We start from the raw sequence: 26,114 nt of genomic DNA, 5'->3' as shown, positions 1-26,114 counted from the left end.
TTGTTCAGGACATTCACAATGAATCAAGCAATCAATCAATAAAGATTTACTGAGTGCCCACTATGACAACAATCCATCATTCCTTCTACGGAAGGCTTGAAATTACTTATGCATTAGAAATAGAGATCAGATTCTAGACATTGTTTATCTCAATTGTTTTTGACATGCTAAAAAGAAACAAGCCATTGTTGATGAATATCCATTGTGTCCTAGGGATCTGGGGACAAACACCGCATTCAGAAGCTGTAAGAGGCTTATCCAAAAGGGATGACAAAATCATCTCTACCCAGCACAGCCTGCACAACCATGGTGCAAGCAGATGAAAGTTGCAGTTGGCAGAGAACTCATCAAGGGTAAATCATCCACACAACTGCAAGACTCAAACAACACTCTCACCTCCTCCTGACACAGGAGAACTAGTAAACCAAGTCACACATATCATAAGTCCCACTCTTAATGACTGAGGAGCAGTGACAGCATTGACCTTGGGGAGGCCTGGCCAGCATTGGACAAACACCAATGAGAAAGACTGATTTGAAAATATTACAAAGATAAGCTTTCATATTTCTCTCCTCCAATTCTCTGGGAAAGATGGCTGAGACTTCACATTAAGTCTAACGAGTCTTACAGCACAAGAATTCTATTCTCAGCATCACTATTGATTATAGTAGCTGTGGAAGTCTGCTTAGAAAGACACATTTTTCATTAGTCAAACTATTACCTGACACATGAGGAAATAAATTTTTTCTTTGATCCTGTTTTTTTCCACTGTTAACAAACTGAATATATTTAAGAAAAAAAAATACAGTGAGGAAGACAAGTTTCACACTCGATGCTGGAAGAACCAGCTATGAATACGGATTCTACCGTTTGTAAACTGTGCTATCCTGAAAGATATTTTAATTTTTTCAAATCTCAGTATACTATCTACCTCACAAGGCTGTTCAGATAAGGGAAGGTAACAAATATAAAAATACTTGATGGGGCACTTAGTAGGTGCTCATGAAACGTTAGCTGAAACTTACCAAGACTCCATCACCTCTGCCCCTAGAGTAATATCCACTCACAGAAGATTCTTAGCCTTCATTCCAATAGCAACAGGACCCCACCATCCATCTATATCAACACTTCTTTTTATAACTCTGTATGGATACTAATTAAAACAGATTCCTTCATCAAAGGATTTCTACCTATCTTTTTAGAATTTTCTACATAGATCCTACTATGAATTCTATAGGCTTCTCTACCATATGTTCTACTTCTTATGTTTATGAAGATTGTGTTATCTAAGTTTAAGAAAATGAAGATTTCATATAAATTATCATTTGGTGAAGGAAGCAAAATAACACAGAATATTTCCTGGCTTCTTTCAGGCTGAACTGCTGTAGCTTTAATAACTTCTGCACTGCAGTGATTATGAAACTAATGCATATTTTTAAATGTTAACTCAGAGTGTCAGACGTTTACTTATATTCGGCAAAATCTTAGGAAGAACAAGTTTGAGGGCTACACAATAACGTGGGCTGTTAGACATATTTTCTGTTATTCACATTTTGTGAAAAGTCTTTAGCCTCTAATCATTTTTTATCAAAATTGTTGTAATATCTACTTTCTGAGAGGTGTGAAATCAGAAATAAGAACTTGCTGTTAATGTTAATTACAGGAGCAAGTTGAAATGTATTTTAACAAAAGCATGAGATATTGAAAGTCAAATAATTCCTTAGAGACTTTAAGCTTCACTTAACAGGCAGAGGGATCTAGAATAAAATTTGTGGAATTAATAATCCATGTTATAGAGAGAAAGAATCTTGCATCTCACAAGCACAGACAATGATCTGATTAGCTTCCCTTTTCTCTCTAGTCACTCCGGAAAATGTCTTATTCATGGAAGCAAATGGAAAGATGCTTCAAGATATCACACAGCTTCTTTACAGCCAAAAACATGACTCCATTCCCCACACATCACCTCTCAGTGTAACACAATTAACCTTAAGAAAATTAAAATAAGCTCTTTAGAACTAGTATGTATAATCATCAATGTTTGTGGGTTTTTTTTTTTTTTTTTTCCTTTTTCCATCTAAAAACCTGAGCAACGCTAAATGACGGGTTTTATATTTAGAAGTGAATATCCCTCACTGGAAGACAGAACATAATCTTTTGCAGTTCATCTTGTTTTTTTCTTATCCACATTCCCCAAATAGCCCTTCAAGTTTCAGAACCCCTCTTTTCTAATGAATTGTAGTATCCAAACCAGCTATTTTGGGTTTTTGGTTTTCTTTTTTTTAAGTGAGAAAATTAGCTTATTCATGAAGCACATTCTTTTAAAAAGATTAAGATGCAGACACTGATGGGCTTAATGGTATTTTATCAGGGCAAATTAGGAAAGGCATTCAGAGTTGCAGCCCCCTTGATGAGCATCCGCTTACGTACTCTCATTACTTCTGTTTATTCCATACGGATACCTGTTCCTGGCAAGTGATCCACTTCGTGAATTTCTTGCCAAAATTCACACCAGATATTTTGTTGTATAACTTAACTACCCAGAATAAATCTTTGACGTGAAGGTTGTCATAGGAGACTATGAAATAATACGAGTAGGAACATTTATATAAAGCATATTTCTTCCCGGAAGTTTGATCTCTTTTTGAGCTCAGTGCCTCTGACAGGAAGGAGGCAGCAGGAAGCAACTTATCAAATCAAAGACTTGTGGATCATCTCTAGTGCAAATGTCAAAATCCCTCAAAATTGTTTTGTAAAATGACTGATGCCCCACATATCCCAGGTAACTAACAAGGCAGTACTTTCACATCTGACCTGAATAGTAGAGTTGCCTGACTGACCCAGATTGTCACAGAATTAAGGGCAGAGGACAGTGGATGATTCATCTAGGTTCCTGAAGCGGAGGGGGTGGGGGAATACCTGTGTTTTGAGATATATGATACCAGGTAATGAGTACTTTACTTTTAGTGGAGAAAAACTAGTGCGCCTCACAGTAAGAAGCCTAATTTATCCTTCAGTGTTTTCCTTAGCCTGCTGTGCTACCTGCATTTTTCTGATTTCATCAGGTAGAAGGTTATTTCAATAGACATTTAGCAAAGCTTTAACCCATTATATCATCTATGTGACCTATTTTTCAATAGAGCAATAGCGTAACATTTCAGCCACCTTGAAGAGTGGAGGTTCCGGCTGCTTCATTCTGCTCTCTGAGATGCTCCCTGGAGTAGAGATAGCACAGCAAAACTGCTGCTGCTGCTGCTAAATCGCTTCAATGGTGTCCGACTCTGTGCAACCCCATAGACGGCAGCCCACCAGGCTCCCCCATCCCTGGGATTTTCCAGGCAAGAACACTGGAGTGGGTTGCCATTTCCTTCTCCAATGCATGAAAGTGAAAAGTGAAAGTGAAGTCGCTCAGGCGTGTCAGCCTCTTAGCGACCCCATGGACTGAAGGCTACCAGGCTCCTCCATCCATGTGATTTTCCAGGTAAGAGTACTGGACTGGGGTGCCATTGCCTTCTCCCAGCAAAACTGAGGACACTCAAAACATTGGGCTACCCACCACCCATTCATTGAATACCTTGGCCCCAGTCTTTATATCAAAGTCTCTTCTTCCTAAGTCCAAACCTCCAGGAACTTTCAGCTGCTCAAGTGCTCTGCTCCTGAGGAATGCCAGTTGAAACAGAAAGTTATGAAGTCCGTCATAAAAGTGCCATTGCTTTTTTATTACAAGCTACAGGGATTACTCATCAAGCCTTCCCAGTCACTTTCATCCAATCAATCAACAGCAGGCTTTTTAAGCAGACACTGGAGGGAACCACTTATGGTGTGGAGGGAAATTCTGTTAGCTAATCAGAGCCTTTCTTTTCTCCCTTGTTTTTTTTCTTCATATCTCCCCTACTCCCCTTCACCCCCTTTTTCCCCAGTCCTCCAAGTCTGACCCTGTTTGGTGAAAATTTTTTCCTGATTTATAGATACAAATTAAAGGCAAGTGACTTCATTAGATTCTTAACTCTGCCTGTCATATTGCTGTTGATCTGTTTTTGTATGTCTTGGTTATTTCAATTGTCAGCCATAATAGTAACAGGAGCATGTTTTAATATAGTGTCAAATATTCTCCTGGCAAGCTTTTATCCTGCTACTACATCCTTGTGATTCTTTCAGTTTCCAAAAAACAGCCAAAATGACAAAATATTTTTTATTTTGTTTTTGTTATATAGGCCACCAGTTATGAACAAATTTAGGTAATCAGCAAGCTTGTTTTCATGTGAAAATGTACACACACACACAGGTTAAGTTCACTCAGAGGCAGGCTAAGTTTTAATTCTCCTTTCATTCATGTTGGCCTTAAAGTGGTTGAAATTAATTCCAACCACCCTTTCCCCACCCCATTGGATGGGTTTTACACCCTTTGATGGTGTTGTTTGGGCTTTTCTCTCACATGCTAATGAGGCATTCACTTTAGCTGCCACAACTTCATATAATCCCTGGGCAATTCTCACACTTCCTAATGACCTCTTCTTTAGAGAGCAGTGAATCCTGGAGGAAAGGGGGCGAGGGAAGTGAATGACTGGGCTAGTGTAGACCTATCCTGAAAATAGATTCACTCTGGAAGAGTAACAGTTGCTGAAGAAGAGAGTCCTTGCTACCGGTCATGTACAGACTGTCCACACTGTACCCAGAGCAAACCACTGTAAATTTCCTGCAGCCTGGTTAATCATCGAGTGGGGATTTCAGGGGGAAAAAAGGAAACCTATCTCCTGGGAGCCTTGCCTTTTATCCAATGGATATTCCTTTAATATGGATTTTACAAATGTCCTAAGATCATGGCACCCCACTCCAGTACTCTTGCCTGGAAAATCCCATGGACGGAGAAGCCTAGTAGGCTGCAGTCCATGGGGTCGCTAAGAGTCGGATACGACTGAGCGTCTTCACTTTCACTTTTCACTTTCCTGCATTGGAGAAGGAAATGGCAACCCACTCCAGTGTTCTTGCCTGGAGAATCCCAGGGACAGGGGAGCCTGGTGGGCTGCCATCTATGGGGTCCCACAGAGTCGGACACGACTGAAGGGACTAAGCAGTAGCAGCAGCAGCAAAGACCAAACTACTGTAGCTCTTGCTTCTTCACAATCATGGGTGAAAAGCCCTGATTAAGCTGGGTAAAAGGTGAAATACGGGGAAAAAGCTCACCTTTCTATACCAGGGAAGTGAATACATTTTCCACATAGTCTCCTGAGGCTCTCAAGACCTTCACTAGTGGCCATTCCTTCCTCAAGCAGCTTTTGGAAAATACCTAGTTGGAGGTATAGCCTCTCCAGTGGAGAAACTGAAGCCCAAACTGAAGATGCTGAAGCAGAAGTTTCCATATTAGATGCACATTAGCTTGGGCATGTTCAGTCGCTCAGTTGTGTCCGACTTTTTGTGACCCCAAGGACTATAGCCCGCTAGGCTCCTCTGTCCATGGGAATTCTCCAGGCAAGATTACCGGAGTGGGTGGCCATTTCCCCCTCCAGAGGACCTTCCCAACCCAGGGCTAGAACCCGCATCTGCATCTCTTGTGTCTCCTGCATTGGAGGATTCTTTACCACTGAGCCACGGGGACGTCCACTGCACATTAGCATCACCTTCAAAAGCTCTCCATGTCCACACTTCACCCCAGGCCAATTAAATCAGGACCACTGGGATTTGAGGCCCAGGAACTGGTATTTTTTTCATGCATGATTCCAATGAACAGCCAGGTTTAAACTGCAAACCAAAGCAAGAACAAGTACTGACAACCAAGGGCACAGAGACACAAGAGCTGGCTCTGCTGCTGAGAGCACCTCTGCTCAACACTGTCCATGTAACATCTCTCTTGTCGGAACACGTTTCCTAGATCTAGAGTGAGAAAATCCTTACACTTGGCTACTCATCTTTACACAATTCTGTTTTATAATCTTTCTTGTACCTTATAAGTGGATCCTTAGAAGACTGAGCTGTGAGTGACTGTCATCAGGGTGGCGTGATCCTTACTTTGTCTTTCAAAAAGGCAACCGTAATCAGTGGTAACCACTGCATAGGAAAACGTTTTTTAAATAATAATTAGAATTTCTTAACAATCATCCATGTTTTCCCTTATGTATTCTCCGTCTAAATTGACTCCATCTCTTCCATCCATGAGTTGTGTTGAGTTCAGTCCCTCAGTCGTGTCCAGCTCTTTGTGACCCCAAGGACTGCAGCATGCCAGGCCTCCCTGTCCATCACCAACTCCCAGAGTTTACTCAAACTCATGTCCATTGAGTCAGTGATGCCATCCAACCATCTCATCCTCTGCCGTCCCCTTCTTCTCCCACCTTCAATCTTTCCCAGCATCAGGGTCTTTTCCAATGAGTCAGTTCTTCCCATCAGGTGGCCAAACTATTGGAGTTTCAGCTTCAACATCAGTCCTTCCAATGAATATTCAAGACTGATTTCCTTTAGGATGGACTGGTTGGATCTCTTTGCAGTCCAAGGGACTCTCAAGAGTCTTCTCCAACACCACAGTTCAAAAGCATTAATTCTTCAGTGCTCAGCCTTCTTTATAGTCCAGCTCTCACATCCATACATGACTACTGGAAAAACCACAGCTTTGACTAGATGGATCTTTGTTGGCAAAATAATGTCTCTGCTTTTTAATATGCTGTCTAGGTTGGTCACAGCTTTTCTTCCAAGGAAGAAATGTCTTTCAATTTCATGGCTGCAGTCACTATCTGCAGTGATTTTTGGAGAAATAAAGTCCACAACTGTTTCCATTGTTTACCCATCTATTTGCCATGAAGTGATGGGACCAGATGCCATGATCTTAATTTTCTGAATGTTGAGCTTTAAGCCAACTTTTTCACTCTCCTCTTTCACTTTCATTAAGAGGTTCTTCCATCCATAAATATCCCCAGTTTCTAAAAATATTATATCGGAAATTCTTTCTGGGGCTGCATATTCCTTCAACTCTCTGCTCTCGTTTTACCTTTATGATTAAACATAAGAGCAGAGTTACGTAGTCTTTCCATTTACTATCTCCACTTAGTGTCACAATTCATTACCCTGCAGCTTTCTGCCATGTAATTTTTGTCCCCACCACTCTAATGAATGATGTCTTTAGTCCTAGATTCACAATGAACTCATCCAGTGAGCACCAGTCCAGCAACTTCTCCTAGTTGTAAAACTTGGAACACTTAGAACACAGCATTGCTTTAAAGTGCCTTTTAACCATCCTCATCACCCTGGCTTCTTTTCCCTTTTTTTTTTTCTGGCCACACCAAACAGCATGTGGGATTTTAGAGGTATTGAACCTGTACCCCTTGCATTGGCAGCTCAGAGTCTTAACCGCTGGACTTAACCGAGGGAAGTCCCCCAGTTTGTTTTCTACTGCTGTGTCATCTTTTCCTGATTTTGTCCCCTTCGAGCAACATTTTACCACGTTCTTTCTTCCGTTCTCTTTTCTTTTGGTACCAAGAAATGCAAAACTAAGGTCTACAATATTTTTTACCTTTGTGTGTGCACATTTTTCTGGCCAAGGAGATACAGAACTGTCATCATATTCTGCAAGAATTTCATAACTCAAGCAGGGCAAAGAACTCATAATAACCTCACTCCATCAGGAATCGTATTGACTCCTATGGCAGCAACTATCAACTTCTAAGCTGGCAACTTCTGGTACTGAACTTCTCCTCTCCCTTCCAAATGCCAGGTGTACATTTCCAGTGTCTGCCAGGCACTTCTACAGGATGTACACGTAACCCCTCAGAAGAATCACAGCCTATCTCATCAAAGAGCACCTCATGACTTCCCTTTGTCTTTTCATGGAAGCCTTATGTTCCCAAATGCCCAGTTACACGGTCTTGGAAACTTAAAAAGTTTTGTGCCCACATCTTAAATCAAAAAATCCAGTTGGTTCTATTCCCAAATGACCTTTTGAATCCAATCCTCTTTCCCACCTCTTCACTTACCATGCTGTTTCAGGATGTTATTTTAAGTACCATATCACTAGAGTCTCTAACTTGTCTGATTCCCCAGCTTAGTTTGTCCCAGGATCACCATCCTACATTCAACTTTCAAGTTAATTTTCCTAAATTTCCACTCCATTTATGTTTTCCCCTGCTTAAAGCTTCCAGCAGCTCCCAGTTTCCTACTGAGTTATTTAAGCCTTCAAGCTCCTTCACTGGGTGGTCCTAATTTACATTTCCATGCTCGTCTTCTAATTCCCTTCAACATTTGACAACTCTTCATTCTCAAAAGACGGTCTGTATTTCCATTACTTATATTACGCTCAGGACAAAATATATATTCTCCCATCACTTATTTCAAATATCCTACTCATCCCTCAAAGTTTATCTCAAATGCAGCCTTCATGAAATATGTTCAAACCTCTGAGCAAAATACAAAATATCTTATTTCTTGGCCAAATAGAAAAAAAAAAAAATCACAAAAAGCCACTTAAATCTAATGTCACCCAATCCAAAATAAGTTTCTTTTTAATCCCCAGGCTTCCTACATGCTCCTTTCCACGTGTTTCTGCAACCATTTTTAGCAGCACTTACTTACTTCCTTGTATGGTAATTCTCATGTATAAATCTTTATATGTATTTTCATGTATAAATCCTTTACCAGCTTTTCAATACTCAAGGGTACATAACTTTTCTTTTTCACCTCTTTATCCTCTAAAGTTAGCTCACTATCAAGCACATAGGGGGATACACAATTAATCTTAAATATCTCTCAACTATGTTTTTAGCAAATGCCCTGTTCATATTGGTTAGTTGTAAAATTAATATTCAGAGCTTCTTAATTTCTCCCCACTATGATCTTGCATGTTATTTGACAGCAGACTCCATCTTACTCACCACATTCTCAATAGTATCTGCTGAAATTAAGTGAATGATTCAGGTTAATTGAGAAAACTCAGGATTTGTCAGCATTGGGAACTGCATTAATCTAGTTAGGTCTCAGTCCTAATTTCAATCCTTTCAACTCTCTTACTTTCTGGTTCCCATGTCAACTGCTTGTGGCAAGTGAGGAAAAATAATTTTCCTCTATACATCTAGGTTTTTGGCTAAGACCTCCCACCACCAAATAAAAAGACAGATTAATAGGAGAAAAACAGAAGTTTAATAATATGTTTACTCTCTCGGATACACAGGAGATACCCAGGAAAACTGAGTAAATCCTTGAAATGGGCCAAGTCACCACTTTAAACACTATCCATAGGCAAAAAATGAAAGACGGTATTAGGGGGGGACTAGTTACGGGAGGTTACCAGGAAAAGCACAATCAATATGGATAAGGTTGTTATACAGATCTTAATTAGTTACCTTCTTTACTGATAAGAGTTTCTGGAGATTTAGAATCATCCTTCTCTTCCTGGTAGAAGGTTGGAGACCCCCTTATAAGCGGACATTTCCCTTATAAATGTAAACGTTTCTTATAAGAAGATAACTTCTATTCAGTTTTCCAAGCTCCTCCCATGTCTTCGATTTCTTAAAAATAACCCATTCAAAATGATCAATATAACAAAGATGCATATTTCATGGTGCCATGTTTTGTTCCCTTTCACTCACCAGCTTCCCAAAATTCCAATGCTTGATTCACTTCTCTCAGTTTATTAGCCCTGTGTTAACCCTACTGGGCTTCCCTGGTGGCTCAGACAGTAAAAAAAAAAAAAAAAAATCTGCTTGCAATGCAGGGGACCCGGGTTCAATCCCTGGGTCAGGAAGATCCTTTGGAGAAGGGAATAGCAACTCACTCCAGGATTCTTGGCTGGAAAATCCCATGGACAGAGGAGCCTGGTGAGCACAGTCCAATTGGCTACAAGCCAATTGTTTTGGGATTTTTGTTGCTACTGTTTTTGTTTTTATTTGATTTGCTTGCTTTTTCCCATCCCTGAATAAAATCTCAGCCAGGCTGTACAGATTTTCTAATCAATTGTAGGTAACAGAATATCTCATCTCTTCTAAAGAGCATCCCTTCCCGTCCAGTGTGAAATCAATTAGGCAAATAGAAGGCTTCTTCCTTCCTCCTGCTCAAGACTGTTGATGCAGAAGAGGCCTGCTGGGGAGGAGGAACTGCAGTTAGCGCCTGTGGCATCTTCCTGCTCTGCTTCCTCCCTCCTTCCATAGATACTGTCTTGGCCCTTCCATAGCTGGGCTGAGGTAGAGGATGTAGGGAAAAGAGACAAACAGGCAATAAAAATCTATCTTGGCAAGTGCATTGTGATTTGGCATCAGCTTCTTCTGTGAAGAACATTTACCCAAAGGTGACTTATGGTCACATTTGCAGTTTCCACTGAAGACTGCTGCCTTGCCTACCCTCCCCTGACTTGACAATGGAGGTCACAGCTTCCTGGATGTGGCAGTGTCTTTCCCCCAGATGTCACCTCATCCCAAATGATGGTTTGAAGCAGGGTTCCTTGTAAGCAGATGATGGGCAGGTTCCCTTTTTAGGGAACATATCTCATATGTGGGAAATAATAAACTACCCCAGCAGTAGCAGAAAGACAACTATCTCTCAAAGCATCCCATGGTCCTGTTGTTTTACCAGCTCCAACCAGGCCCTTAACCTTTGACTATGTCCCCAAAACTCTAGAGGGCTCTAATCAAACTTTCTGGTTATCTCAAATGCATTTTTTTTCACTTGGCTTATAACATGCAGAAGCACCCAAGCTTGCGGGTATATTGCAAGTGGTCAACACGCTGACAACCAACACCACTCTCAAACAAGGCCTCTTCATCAAGGTCTCTGAGATCAATTTGACAACCCTCATATACTCAAGAAAACTGGTGAACTAAGAGTTACAAAACTAATTTCACAATCCTTCAGCATGTCTTACATAGGTAAACTACTAGCTATAACACTGCTACCAGCTTCAGGGCTGAAGCTGAAGTGGAATACAAATAGCCCCAACTGTTACAATGTTCTATGTCCCTACCGAGATCACGTACCTCAAAAACTGGGTCTCTGAATCTCAGCTGAGTACTCAGCACAATCCATCCATTCCCTTAACTGTTTTTGCTCATCTTGGTCTGCACTTCTATAGTTTTTCCAAAGTTTCTCCTCTTTACTTACCTGTTATCATCTTCACCCATGGCAGGGGATCTTGTCTCCTATTTCATCTGGAAAACTTGCACCACCAAGGATAATTCCTCTCAATTGTCCACTTACGTCAAAACGTACCTAAAACGAACCCATTTTTGCCTTTTTCTCCCCAATGTCAGAGAGTGAGGTTTCCAATCTCACATCTGAAACCAAAGCATCCACTTTTTCAAGTTTCTCTGCTTCTCATTTCCTTTATGTCTTCCGGCCATGTCTTTTACATGCCGTCTGCTTCGAGGCTGATTCCTGAGACAAGGGCTTTTCTCACCCTATACACTTTTCTCTTTTAAAATTATACTGGAGTATAATTTACTTACACTATTTTGCTAACTTCTGCTGTAAAGCAAAGTGATATAGTTATATAAATATATATATATATTCTTTTTATATTCTTTTACAGTATGGTTTATCACAAGATATTGAAGGTTCCCTGTGCTATACAACCGGAGAAGGCAATGGCACCCCACTCCAGTACTCTTGCCTGGAAAATCCCATGGATGGAGGAGCCTGGTAGGCTGCAGTCCACGGGGTCGCTAAGAGTCAGATATGACTGAGCAACTTCACTTTCACTTTTCACTTTCATGCATTGGAGAAGGAAACGGCAATCCACTCCAGTGTTCTTGCCTGGAGAATCCCAGGAACGGGGGAGCCTGGTGGGCTGCCATCTATGGGGTCACACAGAGTCGGACACGACTGAAGCGACTTAGCAATGTGCTATACAACAGGACATTGTTGTTTTATACACCTTTTTAAAATAATCACATTTGTGTTTTTCATGTCAACTACTGTCTCTACACCAATGACTGAAATCTTCATTTCTTCACCTATAGACCTGGATTTTTCACGTGGACATCTCACAGACAACTCAAACTCATTGTCCAAAACTCAATCTACTCTCTCTCAAAAACTATGCTCCTTCTCCATGGTTCAAAACCACCATCCACCTGGTCTCTCAAACAAGAAATGTATAAATCAACCATGACTTCTATCTGCAACACCTTCTATTTAATCATCTTCTAAGAGATTTTTATCTCCCAATTTTTTTAATACTTTTTCCCTTCTAGCCATCTTTCAGTTCAGTCACTCAGTTGTGTCCGACTCTTTGCGACCCCGACCCCATGAATCGCAGCACGCCAGGCCTCCCTGTCCATCACCAACACCCGGAGTTCACTCAAACTCACGTCCATCGAGTCAGTGATGCCATCCAGCCATCTCATCCTCTGTCATCCCCTTCTCCTCCTGCCCCCAATCCCTCCCAGCATCAGCGTCTTTTCCAATGAGTCAACTCCGCATCAGGTGGCCAAAGTACTGGAGTTTCAGCTTCAGCATCATTCCTTCCAAAGAAATCCCAGGGCTGATCTCCTTCAGAATGGACTGGTTGGATCTCCTTGAAGTCCAAGGGACTCTCAAAAGTCTTCTCCAACACCACAGTTCAAAAGCATCAATTCTTCGGCGCTCAGCCTTCTTCACAGTCCAACTCTCACATCCATACATGACCACTGGAAAACCCGTAGCCTTGACTAGACAGACCTTTGTTGGCAAAGTAATGTCTCTGCTTTTCAATATGCTATCTAGGTTGGTCATAACTTTTCTTCCAAGGAGTAAGCGTCTTTTAATTTCATGGCTGCAGTCATCATCTGCAGTGATTTTGGAGCCCAAAAAAATAAAGTCTGACACTGTTTCCACTGTTTCCATATCTATTTCCCATGAAGTGATGGGACCCGATGCCATGATCATCGTTTTCTGAATGTTGAGCTTGAAGCCAACTTTTTCACTCTCCTCTTTCACTTTCATCAAGAGGCTTTTGAGTTCCTCTTCACTTTCTGCCATAAGGGTGGTGTCATCTGCATATCTGAGGTTATTGATATTTCTCCCGGCAATCTTAATTCCAGCTTGTTCTTCTTCCAGTCCAGCATTTCTCATGATGTACTCTGCATATAAGTTAAATAAGCAGGGTGACAATATACAGCCTTGACGTACTCTTTTTCCTATTTGGAACCAGTCTGTTGTTCCATGTCCAGTTCTAACTGTTGCTTCCTGACCTGCATATAGATTTCTCAAGAGGCAGATCAGGTGGTCTGGTATTCCCATCCCTTTCAGAATTTCCCACAGTTTATTGTGATCCACACAGTCAAAGGCTTTGGCATAGTCAATAAAGCAGGAATAGATGTTTTTCTGGAACTCTCTTGCTTTTTCCATGATCCAGCAGATGTTGGCAATTTGACCTCTGGTTCCTCTGCCTTTTCTAAAACCAGCTTGAACATCAGGAAGTTCACGGTTCACATATTGCTGAAGGCTGGCTTGGAGAATTTTGAGCATTACTTTACTAGCGTGTGAGATGAGTGCAATTGTGCAGTAGTTTGAGCACTCTTTGGCATTGCCTTACCTCCCCTAAACTATACCTATATTATTTCTAACCTAGTCAGCTACAACAGCCTCCTAACTTGTCTACTTGCACTGAAGTTTTATTCTCCTCAAAAGGCAGTGTATCAATCTACTGTTGTAGACCATGTTATGCCAAATGCAGACACTTGAAACAGCAAGCACTTATGTCACAGTTTCTGCAGGTTAAGTGCATGGTGTCGGCTCATGGTCTCCCCACAGTCACATTCAGAGTCATTTGAAAACTTAACCAGGACTGGAAGATCCACTTCATAGATGATGATCTCACAGGGCTACTGGCAGAAAGCCTTAGTGCCTCACCATGTGGGCCTCTCCTGAGGCTTCCCAACTGTCCTTACAACAGGGCAGCTTACTTTTCTAGAACCAGGGAATTTATTACAACTGCAAATCTATCAAATCTATCACCTTTCCTACTAGAGATCTAAAAGATCTATCTATAACCCACAGGCTACACTCAAATTTCCCTTACGTTGTTTCCAAGACTCTCGAGGATGGAACCCTAAATGTATCTACAACTTCAGTTCCCATCACTCTTCTTTATATAATGTCTTCTGAAAATACTAAATTGTTTCTTGTTCCCTAAACACGATATTGTATTTTGATCCCAAGACTTTTCTCAGGCTACGATTTCTGCACAAAATTTCCTGCCCTTTGTAACAGATTATATTTATTTGGACCCAACTTACCCATCACCTATTCTAGAAAGCCTTCTTAAAATATGCCTCCCAACCCCAGGCTCAGGACTCACCTGCTGCTACTGCTGCTGCTGCTAAGTCACTTCAGTCGTGTCCGACTCTGTGCGACCCCATAGACAGCAGCCCACCTACTTTCCTATTATTACTGTTAAATTTACTGTTATCTATTATAATCACTTAGGCATATTCCCTTTATATGAATAGAATGTAAACTTGCTTACGGTATCAAATTACTTATCTGTGTCCCTTTAAAAATTTTGCTGCTATAATGGTTCCTAAAATCTCACTGTGTATCTCTGTATTGATGACATACTTCATTCTCAGGGCTTCCTGAAGAACCAAGAGTACAATCCAGGTGGGCTGGCATTTTCTGAAGAGATGAATCATCTTTCCTGGAAAGATACTACCTTCCTCAAGTAGGATTTATAGACCTAGGCCAGCCTCCGCACAGAACCAGAAGTGGTGAGCCATGCTCAGTTACAAGTCTTTAAGCAAAACACCACATTCCTGATTCCAGAATGTTTTTTGTCTGCCTGATTTGGCAGCTTCAAGACAACCAGAAGGTAAAACTCAAGTAATCCTAGGCTGAGAACCAGAAAAATAAACCCAAGTGTAGTGAGAGCTAATATCCTACCAAGTGCTCTAGCAAAGTAGTACTACCAACAGATAGAACTGGGCTTAATGTGTCCTGGGTGGGCTTGCAAATGGGCTTAGGAATGAAGATGAACTATTATGATCAACGTTCTGCAACCATTATCCTAAAGAGTTATCCTCTAAATAGAGTAATGAGTACATTGATTTCTTGTCAAGTTTGGTTTCCCCATTTTCTGGGTAAACACATAAATCTCAAGAAAAAATAAGGAAACCAAGATTCTTCTTGACGAAGGAAACACTGTATTTATTTCAAATTTTTCCATAGATTGAGATGTCTCAGAATTTTCCCTCTGACATACATTGAAGGAATAAAAACTCCCAAAATAATACTTTTTAATGTTGAGATTTAAATTCTCTTTAGTTGAAAAATGATACTTATTCTGGTAATTCTTTTAATTAGCAGAAAGATATGAGAGATAAGTATTAAAAAAACAGAAGTAGCAATAAATACAGTCTCATATAGCAAAAGAAAGATACAACTGCATTAAGTATGGTAGTGTTCCATTAGGAAGGAAAAAACAAACTCTTAAGCCTTAGGCTTTTTTTTCAAGCTAATGCTCTCAACAGAAGCTATATGGATTTCATCAATATGTTTATACGATTTCAAGCCAAGAAATTCTGTAAAGATTATCAAAGTATCTGATGTAGCTTCTGGCAAGGAATAAAGTACATCTCACAAGGACCTTGAAAAAAATGTTTGTTAGAAGGGTTTCTGATTTTATCAAGAAGATTTAGCTTAAAATATGAAGAGGAGAAAAAAATATCCCAATAAAAGATTGAATAGCATAGAAAACAATATATAATAACATAAACTAACATCAAGGAGGAAATAACCAAGTAACTCTTACAAAAAAAATAGCAGGATGTGCGGAATGGGAAAACTATATCTTCAAATCAATAAACCAAAGCAGAGAGAATAAATCTAACAAACATAATACATTTTCTTTTGAGACAGTTACAATCTCATAGGTATATTTTAATTTCAATAGTGTCACTAATGATGAGAATATGCAAGTTAAGAGGAATATTAATACTTCGTTGGAAAAGATTTAAATGGGTCAGAGATCAGTTTCTCTTCTAAGAAAATATAGACAATCACTAACAATCACGGATATAATGGTGGAAAAGTCGCAAAATTTACTTGAGTAAACACAGAAGTGGCAGAAATGCTATTATGTGTTGGGCAAAAATGTAGGTAATATATTTAGATGAACTATACAAAGTTTTTTAATAAATCCTTGCACAGAGGTGGGATAAAGTAATGACAAAGAGGTAGTGTTTATCTTTTCATCTGCTGGAAATCTTTTGGTCAAAATCAGAGTGTCTAATACAACCATGCCTTGATTTTGGTCACAACAGCAGACTTCAACTGGCATCCTTAATCTCAGACAGTTCCTAAGCCAATCTTAGTTGGAGAAGATCATATATCTGTTAAATTCAGTAGCCCACTGTTGACAACCAGCTGAAGCCCTAGGTATCTTGCCTGCTTACTACCCCTGTGCTGTGCTGTGCTTAGTCTCTCAGTCATGTCCGACTCTCTGAGACCCTATGGATTGTAGCCCATCAGGCTCCTCTGTGGGGATTTTCCAGGCCAGAATACTGGAGTGGGTTGCCATGCCCTCCTCCAGGGGATCTTCCCAACTCAGGGATTGAACCTAAGTCTATTGAACGCAGGCAGGTTCTTTACCATCTGAGCCACCAGGGAAGTCCAAGAATACTGGAGTGGGTAGCCATTCCCTTCTCCAGGGGACCTTATGGACCCAGGAATCGAACCAGGGTCTCCTGCATTACAGGCAGATTTTTTTTTTTACCAGCTGAGCTACCAAGGAAGCCCTACAATCCCTGAGTCTTCCCCAACCCTTGTGCATTTTCTCATTAATATGACTTGACTTTTCACTTAATCACTAAATACCAGTAGAGGGCCCCAAGTGGGACAAGATTCCTGGCTTAAGCACTAACCCAGTGAGCACCCTGACACCTTATACAACTATGTATGTGGGAGTTTCAGTCCTAGAACCCTAGATGTCTAGTTGCCATCCATGCCCTGCTTAAAACTGAGACACCAATCACATGACACTCCTTGGAATCATCTGGAGATGCCATCCCCCTCACTGGACCAAACCATGCTTTGCAGTTTCAGATTTCTCTCTTGGCCCAATGGCCTCTGCTGAGGTCAAGCACATTTTGTCACCCAGCCTATACAAGACATGTCACTTGCTCCTAATTTGCTCTTTTAGAAGACCACAGAAAAATAAAATATTTTTCTGAAAACAAAGGAATCATAAAAGAAAATTGCTAGGATCTTTATCAACACTAACACTGTACTATTCTATACTTTTAAGTTTGGCTGAAAAGGAAGAACTCACTGGGGAATTGATGCGTGACTCTAGAGAAGGTAAATATGTTAGCTAGCTAGATAAATAAACTCTAATCTAGGAAAGACTGTTTCTGAAATTTCAGAGAAATAGCAGAAGACCTTTAGATGGAAAAATGGCTCACTAGGGATGAAAAATCTAAAATTAAATTATGACTGTACAATTTTAAATAACCTCATAAGAATAAAACTATTAAAATGAATTATTGTTGCTGAGGAGAGAGCTGTCCAAAATAGTCCAGGGCCCTATATTTCCCAAAAAGGAGGCTGGTAAATGAATTTTAATGTATGTAACAGAATATTTTGAAACAAAATGATGTATGCAAATATTGCATGCTATGGAAAAAGATTTTTATAAATTAAAAAGGCAGGATAGAAATATGAATTGGCCCTAACTAAAGAATACATATGCATAAAAAATGAAGCATGTTAAAATTTGAATCATTATTATTATCATTTCTGTGGTGGAACAGAAGTTGATTTTTATTTTTTATTTTATTCTTCATATTGGTTTCTAGTTTTTAACATTTCTTCAGTAAAGATTCCTTTTATTAGCAGGGGGTACATGAATGTACAAAATGTGGAAAAAGGAGCCCCCAACTACAAATGGAGTACAAAAGAATGGTACAAACATTTAAAAAGCAGTATCAGGAATGCAGAAGCAATAACTCTGGCTATGAAAAATGCTAAGGAAAATGAAAAGAATTTTAGAAGCTATGTTTAAAACAAGAAGAAAAGAATGAACTCTAGCCATTTCTCCAAACAGAGCAGATCATATTAACATTGCTTCATTTTCTGTGTCAAAGCAAATCTTCACAGTAAAAAACAGCACATGGCTAAGAGATGGGATTCCAGGGCTGTTAAGAATACTGTCAGGATGCACCTAACTCTTAAGTGATTTCACATCTCCAAATGAAGTCTCTCAGTCGTGTCCGACTCTTTGCGACCCCATAGACTGTAGCCTTCCAGGCTCCTCCATCAGTGGGATTTTCCAGGCAAGAAAGCTGGAATGGGTTGCTGTTTCCTTCTCCATCATATCTCCAAGCTCAAGAAATTTTACTGTCTAGAAGGAACTTACAGATCTCATCACCACAGCTCAGACATCATCTCAGAGAAATCACAGCAATTAGGAAAAGTGAGAAAAGTCTGGAAATGGACAAATATATAACCATTTATCCAACAAGGGCATAAAGAGATGTTATCAAAACTATATGTAGTTATCTTAACATTGTTTGAGAAGAGACCTTTAAGGAGATTTTGATCCCTTAGAGGGTAAGTCAGAATATTTGTAGTATAAGGCAAATGTAGTTAAATGTAAAATGTAGTTAGCAGCTTGCTCCTGCTGCTGCTGCTAAGTCGCTTCAGTCGTGTCCGACTCTGTGCGACCCCATAGACAGCAGCCCACCAGGCTCCGCCATCCCTGGGATTCTCCAGGCAACAACACTGGAATGGGTTGCCATTTCCTTCTCCAATGCATGAAAGTGAAAAGTGAAAGTGAAGTCACTCAGTCCTGTCTGACTCTTAGCGATCCCATGGACTGCAGCCCACCAGGCTCCTCCATCCATGGGATTTTCCAGGCAAGAGTACTGGAGTGGGGTGCCATTGCCTTCTCCAAGTTAGCAGCTTAATGTCCTATCAAAGCTGAAAAGAATATGGTATGATTCCCAAACTCCTTTCTAATTCTGAAATTCCAGGGTAAACACCAGTTTTCCTGATCTCACACAGCATTTGGAAGCCTGTTATCACTGTAAGCAAAGGTGGATGAACACAGACTACAGAAACACAAGCTAGAGGAACATGGTAATGGATGGATAAATGCCCCACATCATATTGATTAATATATCATGTAACCCTTAATTCATTCCCTCTCTAGAGTGATTTGCCGTGAGACTCTAATCTCTTGGCTAACCATTTTATATGATCAGAATAACAAATACATAGATGGCAGGCATATAATATCTATAGAGGGTAATTTGCAGAAAGATGTTTAATTAATTTGGATTCTCAAAGATTTCGATAATGATATAACAAAGTTAAAAGAATATACACACATACACATACATATTTTAATTAAATATAAAGAACTGTGCCTTTTTTAAACATAGGTTTTGGAAAATATAGGATGAAGTAACTTTACTGTTAGTATCTCCCATAGAAGAAGGCCTAAAGATTTTAGCTATCTGCATGGTCAGTAAAAGCAAAAGTATGATCCAGTTCGTAGGGGATCACATTGAACTATCCAGAGGAATGGAGGAAAGAGGGGGAAGTGACAGGCAATTAGCCAAGTCCTACTTCACCCACACAGGCAAATGGACACAGCGAACAGCCAGTATATTTAAAAAGAAGATAAATATCTTTGTTGTTTACAGTAGACTAGGAAGAAAATAGAATGGTGCTGGCTGCCAGTTGCCCACTCCCCATGCCTGCTCTCCCCTCACCTGTATCCTTGATCCCTTCCATCGGAAACTGGATCTTCTCTTCTGGTTTCTCATGGTTCATACACTATTAACTCATTAGTCCCAAAACCTACCCAGAGAAGTTCTTATCTGTTTATTCAAGTGACTTATTTTGCTGAGGAAGACAAAGTTACCTAAAAATAAGAATCAAACTCTTTTGGTGGTTAGACCAGGTTAACCAGTGCAGACATCTTTATCTCTATAATTTATTTACTCAGAGCCACACATTTAAAACAAAATACATTCAATGGGAACTTTCTGTTACATGGTAAGATAATCACAGGTTCAGATGTTCACAGGATAGGATAATTACAAGATAGTATTTTTTTTTAATTTTTAAAACTAAAAATAGACTTTCTAATGGAAAATGAACTTGCAGAGCAAGGAAGGCAGTGGTTCCCCAGTCCTCACTGCTCAGCTACTGTTCTGAACAGATCTGCTCACTATACTTAGGGCTTCCCAGGTGTTGCAATGGTAGAGAATCCACCTCCCAATGCAGAAGACACAGGAGACATGGGTTAGATCCCTGGGTAAGGAAGATCCCCTGGAGGAGGGCATGGCAACCCACTCCAGTATTCTTGCCTGGGAAATCCCATGGACAGAGGAGTCTGCGGGCTACAGTTTATGGGGTTGCAAAAAGCCATACATGACTTAGCAACTGAGCAAGCACATTTTGAAAGCTATATGAGGTTCTAGAAATAAATCATCATGATGACCAAGCACATTGGAGCCACAAAGCATGAGGATTGCTGAAGAAGCTACAGTCCATTTAGAGGAAAAGATTTAGGAGGAATATCGTAATTGACATAACACATTTTAAGACTCTTGTGTATTTGCTATTAGCTTTATTCAGAAGCTCTCCAAAAGGATGAATAGTATTAATAAACAGAACATATGGGAAAGTTGTAAAGAACAATCTTCAGACAATATGGTCTACTTGACTAATTATAAACTATAAATCTCCAAGATTTAGTCCTAAAAGTATAAGCTGATGGATAAGACAACGAATAGAACAGGCTAGCCTCTATTCTCCCAAATTTCACCTTCCCCTAAAAGTTCTTTTCTACTTCTTTTCAGCTGCCTCCACTATGAAAGCTTCAGGTGGTCTTTTCCCAATTTAATACATCCTACTTTAAGTCACAGTATTGAATGAAGTCCTTTTTCCTTAGTATATTTAAACAGATTAAAGCTTTTAATACGACTTTGTTAAATACTAAATGGTTGCAGAGGAAGAATGATCATAGAGAGTACAAGAGTTGAAGATCTGCATAATTAAGAAGCCCGAGGTGCTGGGCTCGTGCAGCTGGCCTGTTCTCAGAGCTCCCTGAACCCTCCCACTAGACATGCTCTGAGGAGTTGGCTACACCTGAACCACCACAGACAAACAAGTTCTCACGTCTCTCTCTTTGACCTCTCATAACTTCTAAGTCCTGGCCTGCCTCTGTGTAGTGGGCACTAATGTACCCACTACATATGGGTACATAATGTACCCACTAATGTACCACCGCCTTTGGCAGCCCAGAGAAACAAAATACTCTCTCCTCTCTACCCAAGGTCTTTCTTCCTATTTTCCAGTGCAATGCACAATGTAGATCCAATATTCAATTATATCTTTGGGCAGCACAATTAGCATAGCATTTGTATAGCAGGAAGAGCACGCCCACACAGTAAACAGGATGTGCTCTCCTCACAGTATCTTCATCAGTTAGAGCTGTGACAAAATCATACAGCAAGCTCTCCTTTACAGAAAGCTTTACAACAGAAGTTATACGCCCCACAATTCATTATATCAAGGGGAATCTCCACACTGGCCAAGAGGATTCAGCCATGTAGATTAATTCTAATATTCCTAAGATGAAAAGACATTCTATCTCATTTGCATTTCCTTTTTCTCTGGATATTTCATACCATGTCACATTCAGTTCAGTCGCTCAGTCATGTCCGACCCTTTGCGACCCCATGAACCGCAGCACGCCAGGCCTCCCTGTCCATCACCAACTCCCAGAGTTTGCCCAAACCCATGTCCATTGAGTCGGTGATGCCATCCAGCCATCTCATCTTCTGTCGTCCCCTTCTCCTCCTGCCCTCAATTAATGGAATTCAATAGAAAGAATATGACATTAATGTGTCCTACCATCAATTAGTAATGAATATGCTCTTTTTTTAATGTGTCTATATTATTTATGAATGGCTCCATTTTTATTTTAGGGAAGTTTTTGGTGGCCAGGGGAGTAGAGTAGGTGGGGAATTCATGCCAACAGCAGCTGGCAAGCGTGAATGAATGGAGCAATGGCCCAACATTTAACATATGCCTGAAGAAATATTATAAATTCTCTGTAGACATTTGAATTCTGGACTAATATCTTACCTCTGAGGTTTCCTGATTTGAAACCTATCTTCTCTTTACACTTTTCTATCTCCACGATTTCAACAAGCATAGACACACTGACAAAGGTGAATTAATGTAGAACTATCCCTGCAATTCAAAGAACAAACAACCCATTTGAAAGCATAAACTTAACTTGGTTTCATAAGAAAATGTTCCTATGATAAGTAGGCAGTGTGTAACATTCACAAGTAACAGCAAAGCAAGCCACACAGATCAGTGCCACTGCCTCAAGTTGACAGTACACACCAATGAGCTCACAGCCTCAGCACTTAGTTTATTAATTCTAACCCAGAAGTCCAGTATCTTTGAAAGGAAAACAACTTCAGGAATTTTTAATAACCAGACTGACTAGGTAAGCAGTTTTCACACTTAACCAGAGCATTTGCAGAGCACAGAGTATAACATCAATATATAGATACTTGGATACACATATACACATATCTTTGTATACATATACATATTTCCCTGGTGGCTCAGAGGTGAAAGTGTCTGTCTGCAATGCGGGAGACCTGGGTTCGATCCCTGGGTTGGGAAGATCCCCTGGAGAAGGAAATGGCAACCCACTCCAGTACTCTTGCCTGGAGAATCCCATGGACGGAGGAGCCTGGTGGGCTACAGTCCATGGGGTCACAAAGAGTCGGACATGACTGAGCAACTTCACTTCACTTCACATACATAAATGATATCTATCTATATATGTATAGATATCTCATATACATCAGGATCTGGTGTCACAAAAAAGCAAAAATGTAACAGAACTAACATGTAATGCATGCCATAAACATGAATATATTGCATTTGCATTTTATATGAAAGCCATTACAAAATTAAATAGTCCACAGCTTATAGGGGTTGCAAGCCTATGTACTAAATGCTGTTGCTGTTTTAGTCACTCAGTCATGTCCAACGCTTTGTGATCCTAAGGACTGTAGCCAACCAGGCTCCTCTGTGAGATTTTTCAGGCAAGAATACTGGAGTGGGTTGCCATTTCCTCCTCCAGGGAATCTTTCAGACCAGGGGATCAAACTCATGTCTCCTGCTTGGCAGGCAGATTCTTTACCATTGAGACACTTGCGAAGCCCCTAGTACCCAATAAGATAAAATAAAATACAAAGAAAAGTAATGACCACTGGATTCAAGATAGTACATACTTAAGAGAAACTCTGCTTATTCTTTTTTGCTTTGGATTCTGCTTTAGTTTATATTTGCATTCTTTTTTGTTTCGGGAGGATTGTGGTGGAGCAGTGATGAGGAAGAGGAAGTCAAAGGCATACTGTCATGAAATAGAAAATCACACGGCACATCTAGAAACCGAACTGAGTTCAATTTTCACCTGAAAAGAGCTGAATTCTTTATTCTCTGACTACATTTTCGGTCACTCATCAAGTATTCTTTATCATTCATTCAACCACTGTTGACTGACTTCTTGCAATGTGCCCAGAGAATGAGATGGTTCCAAGGAACCTTTCCTTCTCTCAAAAGACTTAGAGAAAGAGAGAGAAAGAGGACAGTTATGTAAAAAATGAGGTTCCAGCGTGATAAGAACTACAGTAGAGGTGAGTGAGATTACAGCATACAGGAGACACAGCTAAGACTAGAGTCAGTGTCATGAAGGCCTCCTGGAGGATGTGACTATTAAGCTTCTTTTTGAAGACTGAGTTGGCCAAATAGAGAAGGAAAGTCAATATTCCAGGTGGATGAGGAGCTAGTGGGCCAAAGAGCAGAGAGTGCAATTCAATAGGAAGAGGACTTTGGTTTGAGGCAGTCAAACAAGAGATGAAGTGGAGAAAAAGAGATTGTTTGTACTTCTCATGCTGAGTGGTTTAATTCTTATGCACAAAGCATCAACGTATTAGAGGAGGTAGCATTTTCAGATTTGCATTTAAAAACCATTCTGGGTAGCAGTTTAGAAAAATGGATCATAAGGAGGGAAGCCTGATGTCAGGGAGACTCCGAAGTTACCTGAAGAAATGATGGGACTTGAACTGATGATGGCCATGGGGACTGATGACAGCCAAGGGATTGAAGAAATATTCCTCTACTGTAAAGGAACTTTAATGACCAAGTAGCCAGAAATTGGTGGGGAGAGGAGAAGAAGGGGTCAATGACCCGAGTGCCTGTATAGTCTTGCCATCTCATTTACTGAGATGGAAAGTGTAGGAAGAAATGGTGATCTGGAGAAGGGAAAGGTAACAAATTTGCTTTGAGATATGTTGACATCACAGTGCCTGCCCATGGAATACACAAATGAAGATGGATTCCAGGGAATTATACAAACCAGTTGGAAGCTTAAAAGAAATGTCTACTGATTTGGGGACATCAGCCCACAGGGTATCACTGATTGCATGAAGTCTTCAATAGGTGTTGTGTGAGAGGTAGGTGGCTGGAGACTGAACACAGAGCACACAACTTCTTGCCTAAGAGAAGCCCAAAGAGGTGGGAAGACAGCCAGAAGACATAATGTCACTGATACCAAAGGAGGGGATTGTGCAAAGGACCTGCTTGGTGCAGGCATGGTACCAGAGACTGTAGTGATTCACCTGAGAAGTAAAAGTCTCCACTCTGAAGGAGGTCAAAAAGAAAGCATACACATATTAAATCATAATACAGGATAGAAAGTGACAGATACTGTTTAAAAAAAAAATTCAGATCAGTGCTCAGGAGCTCAGAGGAGGGAGCAGCCATTTCCATTTCAAACACAGAAGTGACACTACAGTGGCTGTTGTATGTAACACATGGTCATAGTTTTTTTATGGTATTTTTTTAGTTTATATGGTATTTTTCAGATCTTTACTAACCACTCCTTTTTTTTTCAGAAATCTTCTTTATCATAGCTGAAAATAATCTCTCCCTCCTTTGAAGACCTAAATACTGCATCTAAATTATGATATGTACCACATTCTCTTTGCAATGGAATTGCTGTTTTCTTATGCCTTTTACCAGATCGTAAAGCTCTCTGTGGCCCCAAGCTCTGTCTTACTTTTCCTTGGGACCGCTCTCCCCATCCCCAGTGCCTGGACCAGCCCCCACAGGACGACAGTCTTGCTCTGTCACTCAGTCCTGGATTCAAAACCCATCGCAGCCACCTGTTCAGCTACTAGCTTCTTGACAATTCACAAATGATTAATGCCCACTAGGGCATAGTTTTCTCAACTGAAAGTAGAAATAAAATATTCCACGAAGGGCTATTGTGAGCATTAAGTATAATGATGTTTCTAAAACTACTCAGGAAATTATTTGGCACACAGTAAAGATTCAGTAATGGTTTGTTTTATTTCAATGTACGGTACATAACAAATAAATGCTTACAGAACTAACAAATACCTGAATGAATGATCATGGCAACCAGTTTCCATTCCTAATAGATTTCTGATTCTTTTAAATTCTTGAAATGTTACAACCTATTATAGCTAGGCCTTCTCTACATCCAGAATATCCTTTTCCATCAAAACGTTGCTTAAGATTTCTAGAACTTTTGCCTCCAGCTACCCTCCTTCTCCTTAGCAGTATCAGAAATATACTGTGCAGTGGACTGATTTTGTTTAGCAAAATTTCTTACTAGTATGAAAACAGAAAATATGGTGTTAGTGCTTTTCATCAGAGAATCAACTATGAATAATATTCGATTTTTCAAGAATTTGAGGTCTTTTAGATGTTGCTTATTATTTGTCTTCCTGTGCAAAAGACCTAAGCTAGGCAGCCAGGTTTTAAATCCCAGCTCTGCTTTCCAGTGTTGTGTTAGTTTCTGCTCTACAACAAAACAAATCAGCTCTGTGTATACATGTATACTGTTCTTCGTGAGCACCCCTCCCTATCCCCAGTCCCATCCTTCTAGGTCAGCACAAAGTACGGAACTGAGCTCTGGGTGCTGCACAGCAGCTTCCCACTAGCTGTCTAGGTTACACACGGTACTGTATGTATCTCAGTGCCACTCTTCCAATTCAGCCTGCCCTCACTTTCTAGTTTTGTGATGTTGGATAATGTATTAGTCATCTCTAGCCTCAGTTTTCTCATCTGTTAAATGGCAATAACCTACATCAGAGAGG

At 40.2% G+C, this 26,114-nt stretch overlaps 1 protein-coding gene across 1 annotated transcript in view; it reads left to right on the top strand.

Annotated features, from left to right (window-relative positions):
• GRM3 (glutamate metabotropic receptor 3) overlaps positions 1-26,114 on the top strand; it is a 251,401-nt gene that overhangs the window by 22,958 nt on the left and 202,329 nt on the right.

The sequence above is a fragment of the Bos taurus genome, chromosome 4 (genome assembly GCF_002263795.3).
Source record: "Bos taurus isolate L1 Dominette 01449 registration number 42190680 breed Hereford chromosome 4, ARS-UCD2.0, whole genome shotgun sequence".
Lineage (NCBI taxonomy): Eukaryota > Metazoa > Chordata > Mammalia > Artiodactyla > Bovidae > Bos > Bos taurus.
Note: the sequence above shows the minus strand (reverse complement) of the source record. Positions and strands in the feature narration are given on the sequence as shown.